A 23,890-nucleotide genomic window follows, 5' to 3' on the forward strand; every position below is an offset into this window, starting at 1 on the left:
GTATTTTTGTCACCAGTGATAGTTTTTTGGGTTCAAAGATTAATATATTTCCAGATATATCAAGGGAGTCACAAGCTAGGAGGCCTTCAATGTAATCAAACTACAATATCCTAGAATTCTAACGATATTATTGATATTTTTTAAAAAGGAGAAAAAGCCTCAATTATAAGGGATTACTCCGTCGTTGGTGCACCAACATAAGGGAGGTCCCTCATATCATCATGGGCAATAAACTCCTTACATGATATAAAGCTACTGCTCCAAGCCAGAGAGAATAGATCATAAAGCACTCGATCTTGAGAGTCAGACACAACGGACCCTGAGGAAGGATTCGAAACTTAGGCCAAAGTAGGGCCATGGAAGGTGTCCAAAAGACTTAAAAGATAAGTGCACAAGATTTGTAACTGAGCAGTAGCCGTATGTTTACAAATATATATATTTTTTTGGAAAACGCTTTGAGCAGTAGCTTTATATCATGTAAGGAGTTTTTTGCCCATGATGATATGAGGGACCTCCCTTATGTTGGTGCACCAACGACGGAGTAATCCCTTATAATTGAGGCTTTTTCTCCTTTTTAAAAAATATCAATAATATCGTTAGAATTCTAGGATATTGTAGTTTGATTACATTGTCACGTTAGTTGGGTAATATCCTATATAGAGCTCTTATTGAAAATTCTCTTGGCCTTCAAGTCAAGGGTTATTGCCCTGGGTGGGTCCTTCCTAGTAAGATTTCCTTGGATTCTAATAATTACTTGTTTGTTGAACCTAAGAAACTACAAGAGTTTGTGGAACTTAAGGAACGGATGAAGAATCCTCTGTAGCAACTCCCCTTAGTTATCACTGAACCGGCTGCAATTACCGATTAACCTTCCTCCCTCAGAGAAAGTTAAATATAAGATTAACCGGTTTGAGTTTTTCTTTTTTTCTTTTTGTTTGTTTTTCCTAATCTTGGGTCCTCCAGTTGTGGACAATCTTATAATATAGTTTAGAGGGGAGAAAATTTTTCCTTATTATAATTTCTTATTTTTCTGTAAGTAGAGGAGTGTGGTAGCCGTGTTAGTCCACTCTTAAGGTTATCAATAGAAATCAAACAAAAAAAAACATGGAAAAGAAAATAAGATGATACCTTTTTTATTGGACATAACTTAATACATTTCTTGATTAGCTTTCCAAGGTTGCCCTTCTTCCTCAGATCGGAAATAAGCAAATGTGCTAGCTGACAGTGTATATAAGTGAAAACATTCAAGCATTACTATGACAGTCTGACAGGGTGGGAGGATGGGGGTGGGTCGGAGGTATGCATGGGGACATCAAAGCATATCATTGATATTCTAACAGGATGGGTGTGGATAGGTGAGGGGAGGGTGATCAACAGAGACATACAGCTTTATGGTTTATAATGGGCTAGGAACCAATGACATCATTCCCAAAGGACTGAGGATCAAAAATCCTTTGGCTACTACTTACAATTCTGACTATGCAGAGAAACTCTGCAAACGCACTAGTCAGAAACTGAGAAATGAACTTATACATCAACTCTACAAGAAAAAAAGAATAATATAAACCCAAAGGGATGTAACCATGAGGAACATGGAGGAATTACATCCATACCTTGTGAACCAACTTAAAGAGGACCTACATAACATCCAAGGAGAAAAACAATACATTGCTATCTGCAAAAAGGAAATAAAGCTATATTCTCTTCTTCAAAATCAAAGAGAGAGAAACTGCTTATCCTTGAATAGCTATAACTCTGCAGAACCAACATCCCCAGACACCTTGGAGACACTTGGATACACAGCTGAGGCATGTGAAAATCAGAGCCCAAACAAACCAGGGAATACTGATCACACCTTTACAGATGCAAACCAAATGGGGATAATAAACCTCTCGAACCATCAATTATCACAGCATGAGGTCTCAGTGCTATCCAAAGGACTCTCATTCTGCCCGTCCAGGGAACTAGATGTAATCCAACTATACTCAGACCTAGAGGAATTCTTTAGAAAAATGCGCCTTAAAACACATTTCTATAATAAAAGGACACCAAACAGACCGGAATACAGTCTTAAACAAAAGACTGTATTCCCACAGGAGGGACAAAACTACAAGCTGGATAATTACATAGAAAGTTTCAGACATAGGGTGAAATCCCAACTTTCCAACAAACATAAGAGAATCCTGTACAATCTTACCCCACCAGAAAGAGCGGCCATAAGAACCCTACAAACTAACGAACGCATTATCATCAAACCCGCAGACAAAGGAGGCGCAGTGGTAATTATGGACATACAAAAATACATTGAAGAGGGGCACAGACAGCTCTCAGACAATAAATACTACAGGAAACTAACTGAGGACCCCACACAGGATTACACAAAACAGCTGAAAGACCTTATCAAAACATTTCCTACACAAGCGCAACCTCACCTGAAGAAACTCATACCAAATGAACCTTCCATGGGCACATTTTACATGCTACCCAAGATCCACAAACTGGGAAACCCTGGCAGACCAATCATATCAGGTATTGGCACACTCACAGAAGAAATATCTGGAGTCATAGAGGGAATTCTGACTCTCATACACAAAACTAACAGCTTCATACAAGACACCACAGACTTTCTGAATAAATTGAAAAATATCAAGCAACTACCACCTAACACCCTTCTGGTCACGATGGATGTAGAATCACTATACAGCAACATTCCACATGCGGATGGCATAGCTGCATGTGGAAGACTCCTAAAAAAATCCACACTGGACCATCAATACTCACCAGAAACTATTACAAAATTAATCAAATTCATTTTAACTCACAACTACTTCCACTTTAACAATGATATCTATCTGCAAATAATTGGCACTGCGATGGGCACCAGGACAGCACCCCAATATGCCAACCTTTTTATGGCTGAGCTGGAAGAGACATTTCTGAATACACACCAGACCAAACCTCTAAAATACTACCGGTACATCGATGACATTTTTATGATTTGGACGGAGGGTGAAGAAACTCTGAAACAATTTTATTCTGCATTCAATACATACCATCCTACAATCAGATTCAAAATTGACTACTCCCCAGAAAAAGTCAATTTTTTGGACACCACGGTCTCAATCAGTGATGGCTGTATACAAACATCTATATACAAGAAACCCACAGACAGATGCAGCTACCTCCACAACTCCAGCTTCCATCCTTCACATACAAAAAGATCTATCATTTACAGCCAAGCCACAAGATACCACCGTATCTGCTCTGACCCAGGGGACAGAGACAGACACCTTAAAAGCCTGACTGAATCCTTCAAACAGAAGGGCTACAACCCCAAAATAATCTCCAAGAATATTGCCTCCTCCCTCAAAACACCCAGGGAGAATCTGCTACAGTACAAATAGAAAAAATCCACAGACAGAATCCCGCTTGTAGTGACATACAATCCAGAGCTGGAAAAACTGAGGAAAATCATAAGAGATCTACAACCTATACTCCAGGAGGATGAATTACTGAAAGAGATATTCCCATCCCCACCAGTACTGGCCTTCCGACAGCCACCCAATTTAAAACACAAGCTAATCAGAAGTAAACTTCCTTCACAGACTGAAAAGGAACAGAAGGGCACACTTCCCTGTAATTTATCCAGTTGCAAACTATGCCAAAATATTTCACAGGACCCCAAAGTCATCCACAAAGGAAAGATATTCAACATAAAGGGATCTTTCACTTGCTCATCTTCCAATGTGGTATATATCATTCAGTGTAAAAAATGTAACGAAGGATGCTATATTGGAGAAACAGGCCAGATGCTTAAGACAAGATTCAATTTACATAGACATCATATGAACAATACTGGTGCCAGCAGGGTTCCCACGCCTGTTGGTCAACATTTTACAGGACCAGGACACTGTACCAGTGACTTCACAGTGAGAATCCTCAAAGGTAACTTTAAAACCATACAAGAACGTAAGACCTTTGAAGTCAGAATGATTGAATATTTTAACACCCAACAGAAAGGACTTAACAAGGATCTGGGGTTCCTAGCCCATTATAAACCATAAAGCTGTATGTCTCTGTTGATCACCTATCCACACCCATCCTGTTAGAATATCAATGATATGCTTTGATGTCCCCATGCATACCTCCTACCCACCCCCATCCTCCCACTCTGTCAGACTGTCATAGTAATGCTTGAATGTTTTCACTTATATACACTGTCAGCTAGCACATTTGCTTATTTCCGATCTGAGGAAGAAGGGCAACCTTCGAAAGCTAATCAAGAAATGTATTAAGTTATGTCCAATAAAAAAGGTATCATCTTATTTTCTTTTCCATGTTTTATTTTGTTTGATTTCTATTGATAACCTTATTTTTCTGTATACATTGTATACATGTTTGTACGTTTGGGAAGCTTGCCAGGTGCCCTTGTCCTGGATTGGCCACTGTCGTGGACAGGATGCTGGGCTCAATGGACCCTTGGTTTTTTCCCAGTGTGGCATTACTTATGTACTTATTTATGTGATTAATGTGAATGTAATTGAGTAAAATGGTAAATAAAATAATTAAAAAAAAAGAAACCTAACTTCTCAGATACATGATGTAGAAGGGAAGACGGAATGTATTTGTTTTGTATATTAATGAGGGAAGAATAAAGTTGATGGGGGGGGATTGGGAAGGGGAGGTGGCATGGGGGGAGGAAATGTGATTAAATAACGATGATGAAGAAGAGCAGTGAAGTTGGACAAATGATTGTAAAACTGCATAATCAAACAGGAATGTTGGGAATTGCTCATGTATCATCCATCATCAATAAAAATGATTGAAATATACACATCAGCTTCCCCCCCCCCCCCCAATCACATAGAATTTTTACAGCAAATACATAACTGCACTTTTTTTCTTTTTTTTTTGCATTGACATTTAACTGTCAAGCAGTCAAACTGTCCTTCATCTTCCATAGATCGTGTTTGATTTTGTCTGTGCTCTGCTTTCGCTGGGTCTGCACTCTTGCAGATCTGTAAGTTATCCACAAAAAGACAAACTTTTAAGCCTTGCACAATATTACTTCCAAAAGAAGTTGAACAGAACAGGTCTCAAGAGTAATCTCTGAGGCACCTGACTGATCACCGTTGCCTTCATGAGCCTCCTATGTGGGACAGGATGAAAAGTGCACTGAATTCCAAGTGAACCACATTTGATGCGAATTCTCCCTCTGATGTTTTATGACTTCAGGTAAAGGAATTCTGTGCATGTTTACCTGAATAGAGAAGTGGTGACACAGAGATGGAAGGGAATATGGCAGGAGAGGCCAGTGAAACAGAAGGAAATTGGACAGAAGTGTGACTCACCCTTCTGATTTCAGTGGCAAGGGTCAGGCTGCTGTTACCTGTCTGAAACAGGGAGAGCTGAGGTGAATTAGATGACTTTGCCTTCCAATTAACTCAAAGTGAGAAGCAATACTTAGAAAATAATTTGATTAGATATTCCAGCTGTTTAATACATATTAGCACCCAAACCATAGTGGATCTATTTATTTGTTTTATTTGGGGGGGGGGGGGTTAAAGTGTTTTTCCTTGACACACTGTGTATCTGGACTCACTCATTCCTATCAGCAGCACAGAGAGATTTATCCCAGCTCTGGAATTTCAACCCTGCAACATCTTTCTTTTCTCAAACTCCCACTTCTTGCCATGGTTTATGGTTTATTTCAATTTGCTACACCGCCCTTCCTACAAATATTACCCACTGCTATATTTTAGCCCTGAAGTTATCCATGCACTCCCAGCTCCAATATCTCGGCCATGTAATAACGCCCCGTTCACCTAAATTCACCTCCCTCCTGTATCTCAGCCCTGTAAGGCCTGGAATCCAGAAAACCCTCCCAGTATTCACTCACCGTATTGGTTTATAACCTTTCTATATCGTGAGTAATGCATATACAATAATGGAGATAATTATGTTTGTTTGGAAGTTCCTTAAATTCTATGATTATAAATGTTCAGCATATTATATTTATTTCATATCTGAAAAAAGTACATAGTTTATTCTTTCAAATCAGTTCAGCTGTTCTCTATTATGTGCACGGGCAGCAGCCAGGAGGAAGGATAACTGAAAAAGGTTTCTAGGCTTCAGCAGCCCCAAAGGCACACCTTATCCTTGTAACCCAGTCTTTATTCCCACAGTTTGCTATAAGCTGGGATGCTGAGCCTCTGACAAATGTGACAGTGTTTAACTGGGAAATAACAGATGTTGCCAAGGCTTTTCTAAGACGACCAGGTTGCCGGATATTTGAATTGTTGGTTGGTAGCTCATTTCCATGTGGTTTGTTTGAATGTACACTGATTTTCCTAGTATGATAAAAGCACAGAAGGACAACCAGAATGCCAAGGTCAGCAAAACTTAGCACTAGCAGGGAATGAAATGAAGTGACTTGCCCCAGAGTCACATAGGGAACCTGTGATGGAGGTGGGATCAGTACTCTTAAATCCCAGAGACCCTCTCCCCCCCCCCCCCCCCCCATTTTTCAGACAGTAAAGTGATTCACCTGAGTCACTCAGGGGAAACAGAAAAGGTATACAGTTTCCTGTATAGACTGCAGTTAAATTAATCTTTACCTTAACTTAATCAGCCTACCAACCGCTTCCTCTCCAAACATCTCTAGGGTAAGAACATTTTGCAGAGGTACACAGAACAGAGACACAGAGCGACACTCAAAATGAACAGCAGACTGCTTCTGAAGCCTGTGATGCTGGAGCACCTCTGGCTCATTGCCACTTCATACCTCAGACAGGGCTGCTTTCTTCCTGCCAGCTGCCCTCCCTTCTCACCAGACTCATTTCCCTGTCACTCACTCCCCAAAATCTCTCAAGCTCTTCTACCACAGCTGGCCAGATCCTACAAATGAATAGCCTCCAGACGCCCAGGGAAAAGGTTGCTGTCAGAGAGTATCAGGAGACCTGCAGCCCCGCCCAATACAGTCAGAGTGACCACCACAGGACATGGGATTTTTGGTTACTTACAGTTTCTGACCACAGAAGAGCGGCAGGGATCTGGCTGCACCTGTGTCTCTCTGCACTTAAGTAAACAGCTCCAACACTTTCCTCTCAAGGCTCAGCCACATCCCAGATCAGGTAACAGCAAGGCTGCAATTTGCATAAGGCCTGCCTATCTTCCTTCCTTAACCCTTTTTCTGCCACCTTATGGTCAGTGCTAAGATTTGTCACATGTTCCTTCTGGCTGAGGCTTCTGGCATTGTTTTTAGGACAGTGATTTTTACTTCCAGTTCTGGTTTTCCAGGTGACTACAATTTGCAAATTAATTTGCCTTTAAACTAAACCCCTGCTTCTAGGTCTTTGGAGCACCCTAAAAATCAGAGCTGCTTTGAGGTTGCAGGGACTGGATTGCAAAACCAATGTTTTAAGTTGTTAAACAGCTTCAGGTCACCAGGGACAGAAAGAGCTGGTGTTGATTTGCCACCCCTCCCCCCCCCTTGCACTTTTTATCTGACTTCAGCTTTCCAAATGTTGTCCTAAAATTTTTCTTCTCTCTCACTCCCAGCCCTTCTAGTTTTCAGGATAAACAAAATCACCAAAAGAGAACATTGTTATTTAAACACCACAAGCATTTTTCAAAACAGAGCTCCTGGGAGCTTCTTAAAGAGCTAATTTGGGAATCAGACCCCAGGCTTAGGGGTTAGACTTCTGGCTATCCTGGAGAAGACCCTACAAAGCAGACAAGGTTTGGGAATTCTGCTCATGGTTTGTGTATTTTATGGGTTAGATTTAATGAGTGGGACTTTTTATTTTTATTTTACTAATAAGTGCTAACACAGTACTGAGCTTTAGTAACTCCATCTCAGGAGGAGTAGGTAGCCTGCATCTCATGCCCAAAATGAACTGAAAGAAGCTGCAGATCATATTATCAGGAAAGGTTTAACAACGGAAACACGAAAGCAGGGGCGGACAGACAAAACACGGTCAGACCACCATAAATTAAACCTAGCCCTACAATGGCGGAAAAAACACACGCACCTCAAGCAAGAATGCACAACCTACACCAAGAGAGGCCAAACTGACCCTGTAACATTCTGGCAACAGATCTACAAAAATGAATGGTTAGCACAGACAGACTCCAAACATTATCTTCAAAATAGGGACGACAGATGCAGGAGCATATTAGACAAAATTGCACCATTACAAACAAGAACCACACGATACCTTGGTTCAACGAAGAACTGAAAAAACTAAAAACACAAGTCAGGAGACTCGAACACGCATGGAAAAAAATGAAAGATGAACACATACTTAACGCATGGAAACAAACGCAAAGAAAATACAAATATACAATAAGACAAACCAAACGAGCATACAAAACCAAAATAGGACCAGACTACAAAGACGCACATAAACTTTACCAGCTCGTGAACAAATTAACAGACACCACACCGGTTACCACAACCAACACAGACACCCCATCAGCAGATAACCTTGCCAAATACTTCAATGAGAAAATTATAAAACTACGATCCACGATACCACTCAATACCACTGATCATGAAAAATTCATTGACTGCCTGGACCCAGTTTCCGATGAATACCCAGCAGACTGCACCTAGACAAACTTCGATCTTCTAACCGAAGAAACTGTCACCCAAGCAATCAACAAATTCGCCAAATCCCATTGCAAACGGGATATTTGTCCCAACAACCTAATAAAATTCGCTCCCCAACGCTTCATAACAGACCTCAAGTCACATCTGAATTACATGTTACAACATGGACTCTTCCCCAAGGACAAAGGAAATATACTACTTACCCCTATACCCAAAGATTTAAAGAAAAAAAACAAGTGACACAACCAACTACCGCCCAGTAGCATCCATCCCTCTAGCAGTTAAACTAATGGAAAGTATGGTAACCAAACAACTTACCGAATACTTAGATAAATTCTCAGTACTACATGAATCACAATCAGGATTTCGATCCAACCACAGTACCGAAACAGTATTAATCACTCTCCTAACCAAATTCAAACAAACAATTGCAACCGGCAATAATGTACTTCTCCTACAATTTGACATGTCCAGCGCGTTCGACATGGTCAGTCACCAAATACTTACGAACATCTTAAAGTACTTCGGGATCAGAGGAAACGTACTTAGATGGATCAATGGCTTCCTAACCACAAGAACATACCAAGTGATATCAAATTCAAAAACACCATCAGCATGGAAACCTGATTGCGGAGTACCCCAAGGATCACCGCTCTCACCAACCCTTTTCAACTTAATGATGACACCTTTAGTCAAATCACTAGCCAACCAAGGACTTAACCCGTACATATACACAGATGATGTCACGATCTACATCCCGTTCAAAAACGATCTAACTGAAATCTCAAACTAAATCAAACAGAGCCTCCATATAATGAATACATGGGCGGATGCATTCCAACTAAAGCTCAACGCAGAAAAGACACAATGTCTTATTCTCTCCTCACAATATAATACGAACAAACCCACTATCATTACCACCCCAGATTACACTCTTCCTGTTTCAGACAGTCTGAAAATTCTCGGAGTTACAATTGACCGAAACCTCACACTCGAAAGTCACGCAAAAAATACAGCAAAGAAAATGTTCCACTCAATGTGGAAACTCAAAAGAATAAAACCTTTCTTCCCAAGGGAAATATTCCGCAGCCTGGTACAATCATTGGTACTAAACCACCTAGATTATTGCAATGCCATCTATGCCAGATGCAAAGAACAAATCATCAAGAAACTTCAAACTGCCCAAAATACAGCAGCCAGACTCATATTTGGAAAAACGAAATACGAAAGCGCCAAACCTCTAAGAGAAAAACTACACTGGCTCCCACTAAAAGAACGAATTGCGTTCAAAGTTTGCATCCTGGTCCACAAAATCGTTCACGGTGAAGCACCGATCTATATGTCAGACCTCATAGACTTTGCCAACTAGGAACACAAAAAGATCAGCACACACATTCATGAATCTCCATTACCCCAATTGCAGAGGACTTAAATATAAATCCACATATGCATCCAGCTTCTCCTACATAAGCGCGCAACTGTGGAATGCACTACCAAAGGCCATAAAAACAATGCACGACCTGACAATCTTCCGTAAACTACTAAAAACCAACCTGTTCAAGAAGGCATACCATAATGATCCATCCTAAATACTAGACATTTAGACTTTACATGAACTAGACAAATCTGAACGCTTACACTTGACTGATACCGTCGCTACTAGCGAAAGCACGCAATCCACGAACTACCACTTTATTTCTCATACCAGAAATGAACTTGCTATAGTTAATTAACTTACTGTTATTACTCACTCTATCATTCAGGAACTTCAATGTAACACCACTTTGTATTCGACTTTCCCACCTTAATGCAATACTATTTGTAATTTCTATCCGGAAATGGCGATCGCCATTACAGCATAATGTAAGCCACATTGAGCCTGCAAATTGGTGGGAAAATGTGGGATACAAACGCAACAAATAATAATAATAATCATTCGGACAACTGGGCAGTGCCTGAGGGCCCAAAGGCTCTAGGGGGCCCAGAGGCTCTGCTCGGATTCCCATCACACACTACAGCCCTCCCCAGTCCTACCTTTAAAGGCGCATCACTGGTATCTAGTGGCCTATTGGGGGGGGGGGGGGGACATGTTCTTTCCTTCCTGTTGGGCTGCTGCTATTCCCCCTACCCGGCAACACCATATTTGGCAGCTGATACTCCCTGTGGAAGTCTCGCAAGACTGTCGAGACCCGCGAGACTACCAAGGGAAGGCTAGGCCACCATTTTGAAAACATGGCGGCGCCAGCAGGTGGGAGAATAGCAGCAGGAAAGAACATGCTCCCCCCCCCATGCACACACACAGACCACTAGACCACCAGGTAGAACCAGGACAGCGGGGGCATCCGCTGTGGCAGAAGGGGGGTGGTTGGGCAGGTGGGGTGCCCAGGCCACCCTCAGTGCCCAGGGGCCCAGACCACTCTCAGACCGTCCCTGCATGAAAACATGAATGAGCGAAGGTCAAAGAACATTCACAAACACAGCCAGATCACAGTTTAAAAGTGAGCAAAAGTCTACTTGTGTGGTTCAAAAGGAAAACATACAGAAACCTGTGCAAGCTATTAGCTCAGGAGTACACCTATAAAAAGGTGGAGTGCCCATTGGTGCAGGGAACCAGTTATAATATGGCACCATGCACCCGAGACAACTCGCACTACGAGGGCACTGTGTACAGGGCTGGGGGGGTGGGGACAATTCTTTCCACCTCAGCCAAGTGTGTGGCAGGAGTACTCCAGCCTGGATTACTGATGTAGTATGAATTACGTATAATGATGGTTTGGCGCAGCTTGGTTGGTCCATGGTCCCTTCCCACAGAGCTCCTTGGAAAGGTGGACCGGGCAAGCAGGGCTGCTGAGGCTGGGTCCGGGTGTCAGGGCTGCCTATGCTATATGTAGCTTGGAATTCAACAGCAAACAAAACAGAGGTCTGCAAGATAACTACACCCTCTCCAAAAGACATTACACAATGTGATACCTGCAAGCGAGCCTTCTCCGGAGTAGCCCCCACACTCTGGAATGCACTGCCTGAAAGGCTGCGCTTAAACAAGACTATCTCTACTTCAGGAAGCAGGTGAAAGCTTGACTCTTCAACCAGGCCTTTAATGGAAGAACTAACTAACTTGTTAGTCTCACTCACACACACAAGGATTGACTCGGGTTGCACATACTGCAGCGAGACATGTTTTTCCACTCCTACCCTAGCTGAGATAATATTTAACCATCTCTCTGACCTCACGTGCAAATTTCTTCAAATCAGTAACCTTACTTTCTAATTTGTCCTACTTTCTTAGTCATCTATGTGTTTCAACTTTGCCTTACCCTTCACTACCAATTATAATGTTCTAGGTACATACTGTGTTGTCATTGCAAGTAGTATACCATGCCATACTTTGTATTGTTGTTCGAATATTTTTACTTCTCTAATTGCCTATTGCTCATGTTTGATCTATTCTTACTGTATACCGCCTTGAGTGAATTCCTTCAAAAAGGCGGTAAATAAATCCTAATCTCTACTATAATAAAAGGCACCTTCAACGTTCTGAAGCTGACTCCGTGGCTTCAAGTGAAGGGTTCGTTAGGATCGTTGCTCTGTCACCATCTCTGTCGGCCCCGCCCTCGCGCCACTGATAGGTCCGCCGCCCTCAACGTCATCACGTTTTGACGTCGAGGGCGGAGGACCTATCAGAGGCACGAGGGCGGGGCCGACAGAGATGGTGACAGAGCGACTAACATAAAGAAAAAAAACCCTTCACTTCAGCTACAGAGTCAGCTTCACCATGTTGCTGGAGGGGAGGGAAAGAGAGGGGGCAACTACCCTGGAACAGGGAGGGAGGGAGAGAGGGGGGGGGCAACGATGCTGGAATTAACTTGGAGGGGGGCCAGACGGACACAAAAACTGGGATGGAGGGAGGGGGGACCCAGAAACTAGGAGGGAGAGGGGGAGGAAACGACCCTGGAATAGGGTGGGTGGGAGGGAGGGACAGTGGACACTGGAACTTGGAGGGGGCCGACCCTGGAACTTAGAGGGGGGCCAGGCGGACCCAGAAACTGGGATGGAGGGACCATGAAACTGGGGGAGGGAGGAAACGACCCTGGAATTGGGTGGATGGGAGGGAGGGAGAGCGGACACTGGACCTTGCAGGGGGGGCGGACCCTGAAACTAGGAGGGAGGGGGCCCCTGGCACACACTCTCATTCTCACACACACAGTCTTGCTCTCTCTATCACACACACTCACACATTCACTCTTGTTCTGTCACACACACTCACACATTCACTCTTTCTGTATCACACACTCACTCTCACACACACTCAGAGGAAAACTTTGCTAGCGCCTGTTTCATTTCTGTCAGAAACGGGCCTTTTTTCCTAGTTAATAAATAAATGCTTTTCCTACTTCTCAGCTACCCCTCTGTCCCTTCGAACCTATGTTTTGTAGCTTCTTTGTGCTCTGCCTTTCTCCAGTGCTGGGCTTTTATTTCCCCTGGCTGAACCATGCCCTCCTGCCTAAGCTTACCAGACCTAGGCCTCTTAAGTTGTCTCTGTGAGGGGTCCAGTCTCTTACTACACACTGTTTCACAGCATGCTGGAAAGAATTATACAAAAGAGGTTGAGAATGTCTATCTACCTGTGTAGGGGCAAACTAACTCTCCAGAATTTAACAGAATGGGATGAAAACTGAGTAAAATTACAAACCAAGTTCAAAAATGGGTCAGATTAAACTGGAGGTTCCAGAGAAATAAGCCCCTCAAAAAAAGAGCCCAATACATTTTCATGAGAAAAGCAGTTCCAGCTTCTACAGCACGAAACTTAGGCACAGCAGTTTGGGAATTGCAAGTATCATGAAAACCCAATATTCTGCGAGAGCTAGTCACACATCTGAATGCTGGATGGACAGGAAAAATCTGAGCAGCTTCGAAGAGGAGTAGTTAACCAGAATTGCCATACATACTCAAAAAATATTCTAGGGCTCTTCAGCTTGGAAAAGAGATGACTGAGCGGGATATCTTAGAGGTCTACAAAATCCTGTGTGGTGTGAAATGGGCAAACATGAATCGATTGTTTATTCTTTTGAAAAGTACTAAGACTAGGGGACATTCAATGAAGTTACACAGTAATACTTCTAAAACGAACAGGAGGAAATATTTTTTCACTCAAGAAATGGTTAAGCTCTGGACTCTACCAGAGAATGCGGTAACGGAAATTTAGCATTTCTGGGTTTAAAAAAAGGTTTGGACAAGTTTTGCCACACTGGGACAGACAGACCAAAGGTTCATCAAGCCCAGCATCCTGTTTCCAACAGTGGCCAATCCAGGTCACAAATACCTGCGCAAGATCCCAAAAATGTTCAATACATTTGATTAACTGCCCTTTTTAGATTCTAAAAACTATAAAAATATAATAAAAATGCCATTGTGTGTGTGTTTGTGTGTGTGTGTATATATATATATATATATATATATATATATATATATATATATAGTCTTTCCTATAGTCTTTGCTTCTTCTCTCCCCCATTGTATCTCTGACCTAAACTGAGAAAGTCCCTTTCCTTTTCTGTTTTAACACCCACGCAGCTATAGTAAAACCAGACACTCCCTCCTATGCTTCCGTTGGTGGAATTTACAAATATTCTTTTCCACAATAAAGATTTAGTTTTAGCTGGTCTCTCACTAGACTGGCAATTGTTTCTCTTTCCTCTTTTTATTCTGCAACGACAGATGGAAGGGCGGAGGCTTCTCATCAGAGGGGTGTGTGGTTTTGAAGAATGTCTTCAAGTTAGTGGCTCCCGAGACTGCCCTAACAGGAGAGCAGGGCAGGGTGAGACTGCCCTAACAGGAGAGCAGTGCAGGGTATTTGTTTTTGAGTGTCTCATGAGCATTCGATTTCCAGTGGGCTGCCATCTCACCCAGATAAACTTAAAGATGCCTGACAGAAGAGAGAGATGGAGGTCCGGTGGACCTACAGCCCCCACTTGGTAGTCTAGTGCCACCCCCTTCCAGAGGTCTAATGGCCCCGAACCCCTCCTCCTTCCTTCTCCTTCTAGTGCTGCCTCCAAAATGGTGGTGCCCTGTCCAGTGCATTCTGGGATGCACTAGGTGGGGCTTCCAAACCATATAAGGCAGAAACTCCCTTACACGCCCATCACTGAACCTCCAGCCCTCTCTTCTTCTGTTGGGCGGGGGGTCAGGTCTTCTGTCAAGGGGGTGGGGTGAGTAGGGTGAGTCAGGTCAGGATTTGAGGGGTGCTAGACCACCAGGGCCTCTGTCCAGGGCGGAGGGTGGTCTGGAGGTCCAATAGACTTCGCGTCCACATTTTGTTTTTGACAGCCTGGACCTGTGAAACAACTTCTGCAGAAGGATTGTGCCTTGGTCGCATGTTGTTTAGATAGAAACATAGAAACATGACGGCAGATAAAGGCCATGTGACCCATCCAGTCTGCCCATCCTCTGTAACCCCTAATTCTTCCTGTTCCTAAGCGATCCCACATGCTTATCCCATGCCTTTTTAAATTCTGGAACAGTCTTCGACTCCACCACCTCCACCGGGAGGCCATTCCATGCCTCCACCACCCTTTCTGTGAAATAATACTTCCTTAGGTTACTCCTAACCCTATTCTCTCTTAACTTCGTCATATGCCCCCCTCATTCCAGAGCTCTCCTTCAGTGTGAGGAAACTGATCATCAGGACCTAAGGGCTTCTTTTTACAAAGCCATGCTAGCGATTCCTGCATAGCAAAGGAGAGGAAGCCCATTCGATTCCTATGTGCTTCCTCTCATTTGCCGCATGGGAATCATTAGCATGGCTTTGTAAAGAAGCCCTAAATGAGTTGATATGCCATTAACTATGAATTGGCCTTAAAATCAATTATTAAAGATAGCAGGTACTAATTTGGATATGTTTGCACTTCTACAGAGGGTACCCAAAAAGAAAAGGGGACCCCTACCCATTTCATATGAGGCTCAGTACAGGTGCAAAAAAGAAGAGGTGCCGTGTGTGCTGGAGATAATACGGGCTGCAAACTTGGAGAATGAGAGGAACTAGCACCAGTGAAAGGGGACAGCGGAGGGAAGTGTCAGAGCCAGACAGCGCACAATGCCAAGAGGAAGTGGTGGGCCCTTAACATGCAGGGAAGCAGCTGACACACGCATTTCTACTGTAAAGCATAGCTAGAGATTGATAGTGAAACACTGTCTGTCTGCAAAAGCCAGAGGTTGTAATGTGACAGGAACTGAATGGAAATAAAGCCCTGGAAATTGCTGATCCTGGGATAGTCATGGCATAAAGTGGTGCTGTACCATCACTTACAGTCCCTGGGAGCCAAGGGTTTCTCTGAAAATGATCATTAGCTTTCAGCCAAGCAGCAGAAACTATCTGATCATCTTATTCCCCCACAAGGGACCCCAAAGTGGCTGAAAATAGATCTTGAGAGAGAATCTTTTGCCGGCTTAGCCACTGGACCAGGTGAGGCTCTGGTCCAGGGTGCCAAGACACCCAGCCTCTGACCTCACATGGTCTCCCCCCCCCCCCCCAACCAACACCCAGTTTGGTCTCTCCCCTTCTCTCTTCACTGCTCCCTAACCTCTCTCACTCCCTTGTGGTCCAGTATAGTTTACATCTGTCTAGTCTTCCCTCTATTATGTGAGCAGGATGTGGCAGAGGGAAAACCCAGGGCCTGGCTGAAGGCAGCTTGTCATTCTGCTACAGCCGCTTCCAGTGATCAACTTAAACTTTACAGGACCACGGGGGAGTGAGAGAGGTGAGGGAGTAGTGACGGACCTGCGGGGTGGGGGACAGAGAAGGAGGAAAAAAGAGACTGTCTGGGGGAGCAAGGAGGGAGGGGGCACTGCCAAAGCAAGTTGGTTCAGGGCTTCATTATCCCTTGAGCCGACCCTGGTTGCTAGAGGAGGAGGTAATACATGAGCCATGCAGCATGACCACATAAACCTGATGATGAGGAGAGAACCAGATGCGAAGGAACAAGGAGGAAAGTAGTACAGGATGACTCCCTGATGAGAGACAGATGAGAGGGCTAAGGAGAGAGAGACTGTGTAGATGATGATAAACACAAAATAATGAATGAAAATAAAACGAAAGTTAAATAAAAGGCAGAAGCAGGACATTTTTGCTGGCCGGTAAAAAATACCAGCACTGTGACAATCAGGGCCAGCACAAAGGTTCCTGACATTCTATGCAGCCTTCAGTTGTGTGTTTCCCCCCCCCCCCCCCCCCCCCCCCCTTGCTGGGCAGCTCAAGGCATCTCTCCTTTTGTCCTCTTCCCCCTCCCTCCATGACAACTCCCCTTCTCCTCTTTACCCTCCTTCCAAGGTGGCCAACATCTCCGTTTCCCCTCTTTACTCCTCCTCCAATTGGCCAACATCTCCTCTTGTCTTCCCCCTTCACTCATCATGTCCAGCTTTGCCCATCAGTTGCTGATCAGGGCAGTCTCAGGCAGGGTAATCCTGAATGGGGAGATGGGCCTTCAGCAGGTGCTGTGAAGTACACAGGAGTGGAGGAGTAGCCTAGTGGTTAGTGCAGTGGACTTTGATCCTGGGGAACTGAGTTCGATTCCCACTGCAGCTCCTTGTGACTCTGGGCAAGTCACTTAACCCTCTATTGCCTCTGGTACAAAATAAGTACCTGAATATATGTAAACCTCTTTGAATGCAGTTGCAAAAACTTCAGAAAGGCGGTATATCAAGTCCCATTTCCCTTCCTTACACGGGGATGGGAGAGCAGTGCTGAGGCCATGTTTTATGGCAGGAAGCTGCGAGAGAAGTGGTGGAATCACAAAGAGACAACGATCTGCAGGTACTCAATCCACAGACAAAGCAGAGCAGACCAACAAATTGTAGAGAAAAACATTTATTCTTTGAGGTGACTACCAGTGACTTAACTTATGGAAGGGTGGGTCACAATATCGCCCTCAGAGCCTGTTGCCCCCCTAGATGGATGCCTGTTCTGCCTAAGGACAGGGCCAGCCCTGGTGACTAGTAAAGGTACTTTTGCTACAATGGAGATGGGCAATTTTCAGCATGCCCATTAATCAGCTTTCGCCCATTGTGGTTGCAAATATGTACTGAAGCAAACAACAATGCGCGACAGCTGATTAATGGGCATGCTGCTATAAAGTCCCCCTTGAGAAAGCTGAAGGGCGAAATGGGTCCCCTTGGGAGTTTAGTGTTACAATTTACAGCTAAGTGCTGTTTGATATTTTCATTACGAAAAGCTGGCATGAAAGTTTGTGATCTGCACTGCATACTGATTTTAAAAGTACATGTAAAGAAAATCACAAGCATATTACCGAAAAATGACAAGAAAAAGTGTCAAATATTATTGGAGATTTTTGGCCACTGATGAAGCGATCATCCGCTAAATGCTTGAAAGGTCTCTGTGAAGTTTTCGCTGCAGCACAGCACTAAGAGACTTTTAAGGTCTTTTCCTCCATTTGATTTTTACATAGATGTAAAACGAGGCTCTAAGAACTGGTTATTTATAGCCACAGTATTTTGCTAGACGTAATTCTGAAGGTCTGTCGAAAGTTTCATGTTTTGAAGTGGTATTTATTTAATACCTTTGGACAAAAGGTCTGTCAAAAAAAAAAAGAAAAGACAACACCAGAGACTGGGAGACACACGAGTTCAAAGATTCAAGAGTTCAGCTGAGAGAGCAGGTTATTCAGGAAGAACCAGACACAGGGGTGGGAGTGCAGTGACAGGGAAGGGTTGCGTAAGATGGAGAGTCAGGTCTTTACAGGAGCAGGGAAATGAGAATGTGGAAATGCGCTGCAGTGAGGGTAGAGGGCGTGAAGAAAAGCCGAAGTGTCCACATTAACACTACCAAGACTGAGAAGTGCTAGACAATGTACAGCAGAGAAGCAGGGCTGGTGTGAGGGCATTAGATGCCCGGAGCAATCCTTCAGCCATGCCCCCCCTCCCCAATACATAACTTTTGAACAGGTTGGTCCTTCTGTCTCATACTGGCTACCCTCAGTGGCTGAATTCTGGAACTTTTCTGTCTCTAGAAGGCTCATAATCTGAGTTTGTACCTGAGGCAATGGAGTGAAGTGACTGGCACAACATCACAAGGAGCAGCAGTGGGATTTGAAGCTTCTGTTCCCTGGTTCTTAGCCCACTGCTCTATTAGGTTACTATGTTAAATCGGCCAGGGCTGGTCTTAGCAAGTGCGGGGCCCTGTGCAGACCAATTTGGTGGGGCCCCATCCTAGCCCCGCCCTAGCCCCACCCCAGTCCCGCCCCCACCCTAGCTCCACCCCATAGAAAAGATTACTCCATTTTTAGAAAATTTTAAGTATGACTGATGAAGTGACAGGGGAATCCCTAGTAAATTATTTATATGGGGTAACTAGGTTGTTTGTGAGACCACCTGCTGTGTAATAGTCAATTTCTTTGCAACCTTCTATTTGCTCTCTAATGCTCTACCTCTACTAAGTGCTTCAAGAAGTAATTTACAGTAACATATAAAAGCAAACTGTATGCCATCAAACAGAAGACTGTGAAGCATCAAAACACAGATAAAATTGCATATAACCCTTTCTAGACGCCAAGAAATGGAGCATTTGTCACATTAAGCTAAGAAACCATCATGCACAAGCTTTGGTCTTCTGTAATAGATTCCTTACAACTGATTATATTAACCTGAAAATTAAAATGGTTTACTGGGAAAAGCACGGCAGCATAGTTCTGTTACAGAAAGGTTAATCGTTTGTTCTACCTGAGTGATGAAGTTGCCGTCACAAGCATAAATCATAAGTTTCTTTATTTTTTAAGTCGCAGTGGCACCAGGCGATGGCGATGGCTCACCTCCGACCACGCTGCAGCTCCTTTTCCCTTCCCGCTCAATGACTCCCGCCCGCCCTCGCGGAAACAGGAAATACCTCATCAGAAGGAGGCGGGACATTGAGCGGGAAGGCGGAAGGGAAAAGCTGGGGTGAGCCGTCGTGCCTGCAACTGTCTATCAAGGCCGGGCCGTCACTGCAACAGTTGTTGACCTGGGACTGGGAGGCGGGAGCTGACGGCGGGCTCAGCGGGGGGGGGGGGGGGGGAGGGGGGCACCGGTGGCGGAAGGCGGGAGCGGAGCAATCATGATGATGCAGTCTGAGCGAGCGAGGCTCAGAGAGGCACAGTTGAGGTGCGCTGTGCGGGGCCCCCTTAAGCGCGGGGCCCTATGCGGCCGCCTTGGTCGCCTCTGCCTAAGACCAGCCCTGAAACCGTCAACCTATAACTGGCTTCTTTCTATATTCTGTATCTTCCTCAACTCTATTCTTCCTCATTCTTCTCTTTCCTATTGTTGGCTATGGAGTTCCTTTCTTGTTTCTTTGACCTGTTATCGTAAACTGCCTTGATGCGCTACCGAAACCCCGAATAAACATAAATATAAACACTGCTGATTATACCAGTTTCTGAACATTGACACCCCCTCCCCCCAATTCTATATATGGTGCCTAGATTCTATGTGGAGATACCTGCGTAACTTAATTGGCGTAACAAGGTAATCAGCATTTTTAACAGCACTTAAGCAATAACGAGTGCTAATTGGAAATAATGACAGTTTATGCATGGAAATCGCTAACCTGCTTATAATCGAACGAGAAAACGCCCAAGTTCCGACCTAAATCGGGAGATGGGCGTTTTTCTCACAAAAACAAATAAAGCGGTATAATCGAAAGCCGAACTTTGGACGCTTTCAACTGCACTCCGTCGCGGATGCGGACAAAGTTGACGGGGGCGTGTCGGAGGCGTGGTGAAGGCGGAACTGGGGCGTGGTTATCACCCGAACAGAGATGGGCGCCTTTCGCCGATAATGGATACGTTTATAGCTAGAATTTAGGGCACTTTTCCTGGACCCTGTTTTTTCACGAATAAGGCCCCAAAAAGTGCCCTAAATGACCGGATGACCTCCCCTGACTCCCCCAGTGGTCACTAACCCCCTCCCACCACAAAAAAATGATGTTTCACAACTTTTTACTTTCACCCTCAAATGTCATACCCTCCTCCCAAGCAGCAGTATGCAGGTCCCTGGAGCAGTTGTTAGGGGGTGCAGTGGACGTCAGGCAGGTGGACCCAGGCCCATCCCTCCCCTACCTGTTACAATTGTGCTGCTTAATGCTTAGTCGTCCAACCCCCCCAAACTCACTGTACCCACATGTAGGTGCCCCCCTTCACCTCTTAGGGCTATAGTAATGGTGTAGACTTGTGGGCAGTAGGTTTTGAGGGGGATTTGGGGGGCTCAACACCCAAGGGAAGGGTGCTATGCACCTGGGAGCTCTTTTACCTTTTTTTTTGTTTTTGTAAAAGTGCCCCCTAGGGTGCCCGGTTGGTGTCCTGGCATGTGAGGGGGACCAGTGCACTATGAATCCTGGCCCCTCCCACGAACAAATGCCTTGGATTTATTCGTTTTTGAGCTGGGCGATTTCATTTTCCATTATCGCTGAAAAGCAAAAACGCCCAGCTCACACCTTGGCGAATAACACATGGGCGTCTATTTTTTTTTGAAAATACGGTTCACTCCGCCCCTTCACAGACCCGTTCTCGGAGATAAACGCCCATGGAGATAGGCGTTTCTGGTCGATTATGCCCCTCTAAGCGTATTCTATAAAGAATTGCGCCTAAATTGCAAAGCAAGCCGTTCAAAATAAATGCACGTAGCTTAAAAGCGGTGTTTATGGGCGTTCCAAAATTTCCACGCATAATTACAGGTCAGTGCACCTAAATCTACATGCATGGATTTACATCAGGTATTTATTGGCGTAAATGGACACCCCTAGATTTAGGCACTATGGCATCGACTAAGCATATTCTATACACCAAGCCTAAATCTTATAGAATATGTTTAGTTCTGCGCAGATTTTTTTTTAGGCGCCATATACAGAATCTGGCCCTGAACCCATATATTTTCAAAGGCTCAGGTACAACATTGTTTGAGGATAATCCTTAAACTAGTTCAATAAAGAATATAAGAACCTAGCAGAAATCCAGGCGTCTCCGGGATCAGAAGGCCCTGCTCATATACTTAGGGCTAGATGCACTAAAGTTAACGAGCCAGCAACGTGGGTTTTAAACTGGTTCTAGCCAGTTTAACGTGCAAGTAGTAAACAGGGACATGCACAAAAGGGCATTTTCCTGTCATGGTAGCAGCTAACAAAAACGGAATGCAGATGAGCAAATTAGTCTTATAATGTGTATAAATCTTATTGTAATGAGATGCACTACCGTTTTCTGATTCCCTTACCGTGGAAAACCTAACGGGAGGTCTGCACCTCTCATTGGGGCTGCTGTTCCACTCCACTCATTATTTTATATACCTCTATCATGTCTCCCCTCAGCCGTCTCTTCTCCAAGCTGTATAGCCCTATCCTCCTTAATCTTTCTTCATAGGGAAGTCGTCCCATCCCCGCTATCATTTTAGTCGCCCTTCGCTGCACCTTTTCCAATTCTACAATATCATTCTTGAGATGCGGCGACCAGAATTGAACACAATACTCAAGGTGCGGTCGCACCATGGAGCGATATAACGGCATTATAACATCTTCACACCTGTTTTCCATACCTTTCTTAATAATACCCAACATTCTATTCGCTTTCCTAGCCGCAGCAGCACACTGAGCAGAAGGTTTCAGTGTATTATCAATGAGGACACCCAGATCCCTTTCTTGGTCCGTAACTCCTAACGTGGAACCTTGCATGACGTAGCTATAATTCGGGTTCTTTTTTCCCACATGCATCACCTTGCGCTTGCTCACATTAAACGTCATCTGCCATTTAGCCGCCCAGTCTCCCAGTCTCGCAAGGTCCTCTTGTAATTTTTCACAATCCTGTCGCAAGTTAACGACTTTGAATAACTTTGTGTCATCAGCAAATTTAATTACCTTGCTAGTTACTCCCATCTCTAAATCATTTATAAATATATTAAAAAGCAGCGGTCCTAGCACAGACCCCTGAGGAACCCCACTAACTACCCTTCTTCATTGTGAATACTGACCATTTAACCCCACTCTCTGTTTCCTATCCTTCAACCAATTTTTAATCCACAATAGGACATTTCCTCCTATCCCATGACCCTCCAATTTCCTCTGTAGCCTTTCATGAGGTACCTTGTCAAACACCTTTTGGAAATCCAGATACACAATATCCTTTTTTTTTTTTTTAGTGAAGGACGTCCTTGGCACACGCAGAGCAGCCAGCATAACGCTTGGCTGCTCTGCGCATGCTCGACCGGCCAAATGGCTTCCGAGGGAATAGAGAATGCAAGGGAGCTACAACGCGCAGCTCATTTGCATTCCATTTCCTTGATGCATGGCCGTTTCCTACCGATTGGCTATGGAATCGGTAAGGGAAGGGCTCTTCTGAGGACCTTAGTGCATCTGGCCCTGACTGTGCTAGAATTTCTTTCTGAAATCAGTTGCATTTTGCACCATCTACTGGTTATCTAAGTGAAGTGCAAGGCTGAATAAATGTTTTTCTAACCAGTTCTGTATGGAAAAAAAAAAACGTCCACGTGAAAAACACACAAAATCAAGCCGTTGCTCATCCTCACTCCACAGCTGCCTTGAGTGAGTCTTTTCATAACAGTGGATAATAAATTCCGATAAATAAATAAAACAGAGAGTGTTGGAGCTGTTAGAGAAATTTTCACCAACACAATGAGGCTAATTATATAACAGGTCAACTAGACTGAGAGGGCAAGAAGATACCTACATGTGGAACAGCATTTTAGAAAGGACGTCCAGCTCAGAATAAGGATTTCCAGGTTAAGTACATAAGTAATGCCATACTGGGAAAAGACCAAGGGTCCATCCAGCCCAGCATCCTGTCCACGACAGCGGCCAATCCAGGCCAAGGGCACCTGGCAAGCTTCCCAAACGTACAAACATTCTATACAATCAAGCCATTGTGACATCACTAATGAGGTTGGCTCTTATTGGTGGAATGAGCCACTATGACATCACAATAGGTTAAATCACTGCTCTATGTAATAAAAGTGAGCCAAGTAGAGGACATAAGTACATAAGTAGTGCCACACTGGGAAAAGACCAAAGGTCCATCAAGCCCAGCATCCTGTCCACGACAGCGGCCAATCCAGGCCAAGGGCACCTGGCAAGCTTCCCAAACGTACAAACATTCTATACATGTTATTCCTGGGATTGTGGATTTTTCCCAAGTCCATTTAGTAGTGGTTTATGGACTTGTCCTTTAGGAAACCTTCCAACCCCTTTTTAAACTCTGCTAAGCTAACCGCCTTCACCACATTTTCCAGCAATGA

The 23,890-nt window shown here is 44.2% G+C and overlaps 1 protein-coding gene across 2 annotated transcripts in view; it reads right to left on the minus strand.

The window, feature by feature from the left end:
• Positions 1-23,890, minus strand: part of ARHGAP27 (Rho GTPase activating protein 27) — a 258,259-nt gene that overhangs the window by 183,770 nt on the left and 50,599 nt on the right. The window contains exon 1 of one of the 2 annotated variants that reach the window (XM_030220826.1): positions 7,023-7,063. The exons of the other annotated variant lie outside the window; for it this stretch is intronic. The gene's annotated coding sequence lies outside the window, so the exon portion shown is untranslated. Of the gene's footprint in view, positions 1-7,022; positions 7,064-23,890 lie in introns of those variants that run through there. 2 annotated transcript variants of the gene reach the window in all.

Source organism: Microcaecilia unicolor, chromosome 12, assembly GCF_901765095.1.
Source record: "Microcaecilia unicolor chromosome 12, aMicUni1.1, whole genome shotgun sequence".
Taxonomy (NCBI): domain Eukaryota; kingdom Metazoa; phylum Chordata; class Amphibia; order Gymnophiona; family Siphonopidae; genus Microcaecilia; species Microcaecilia unicolor.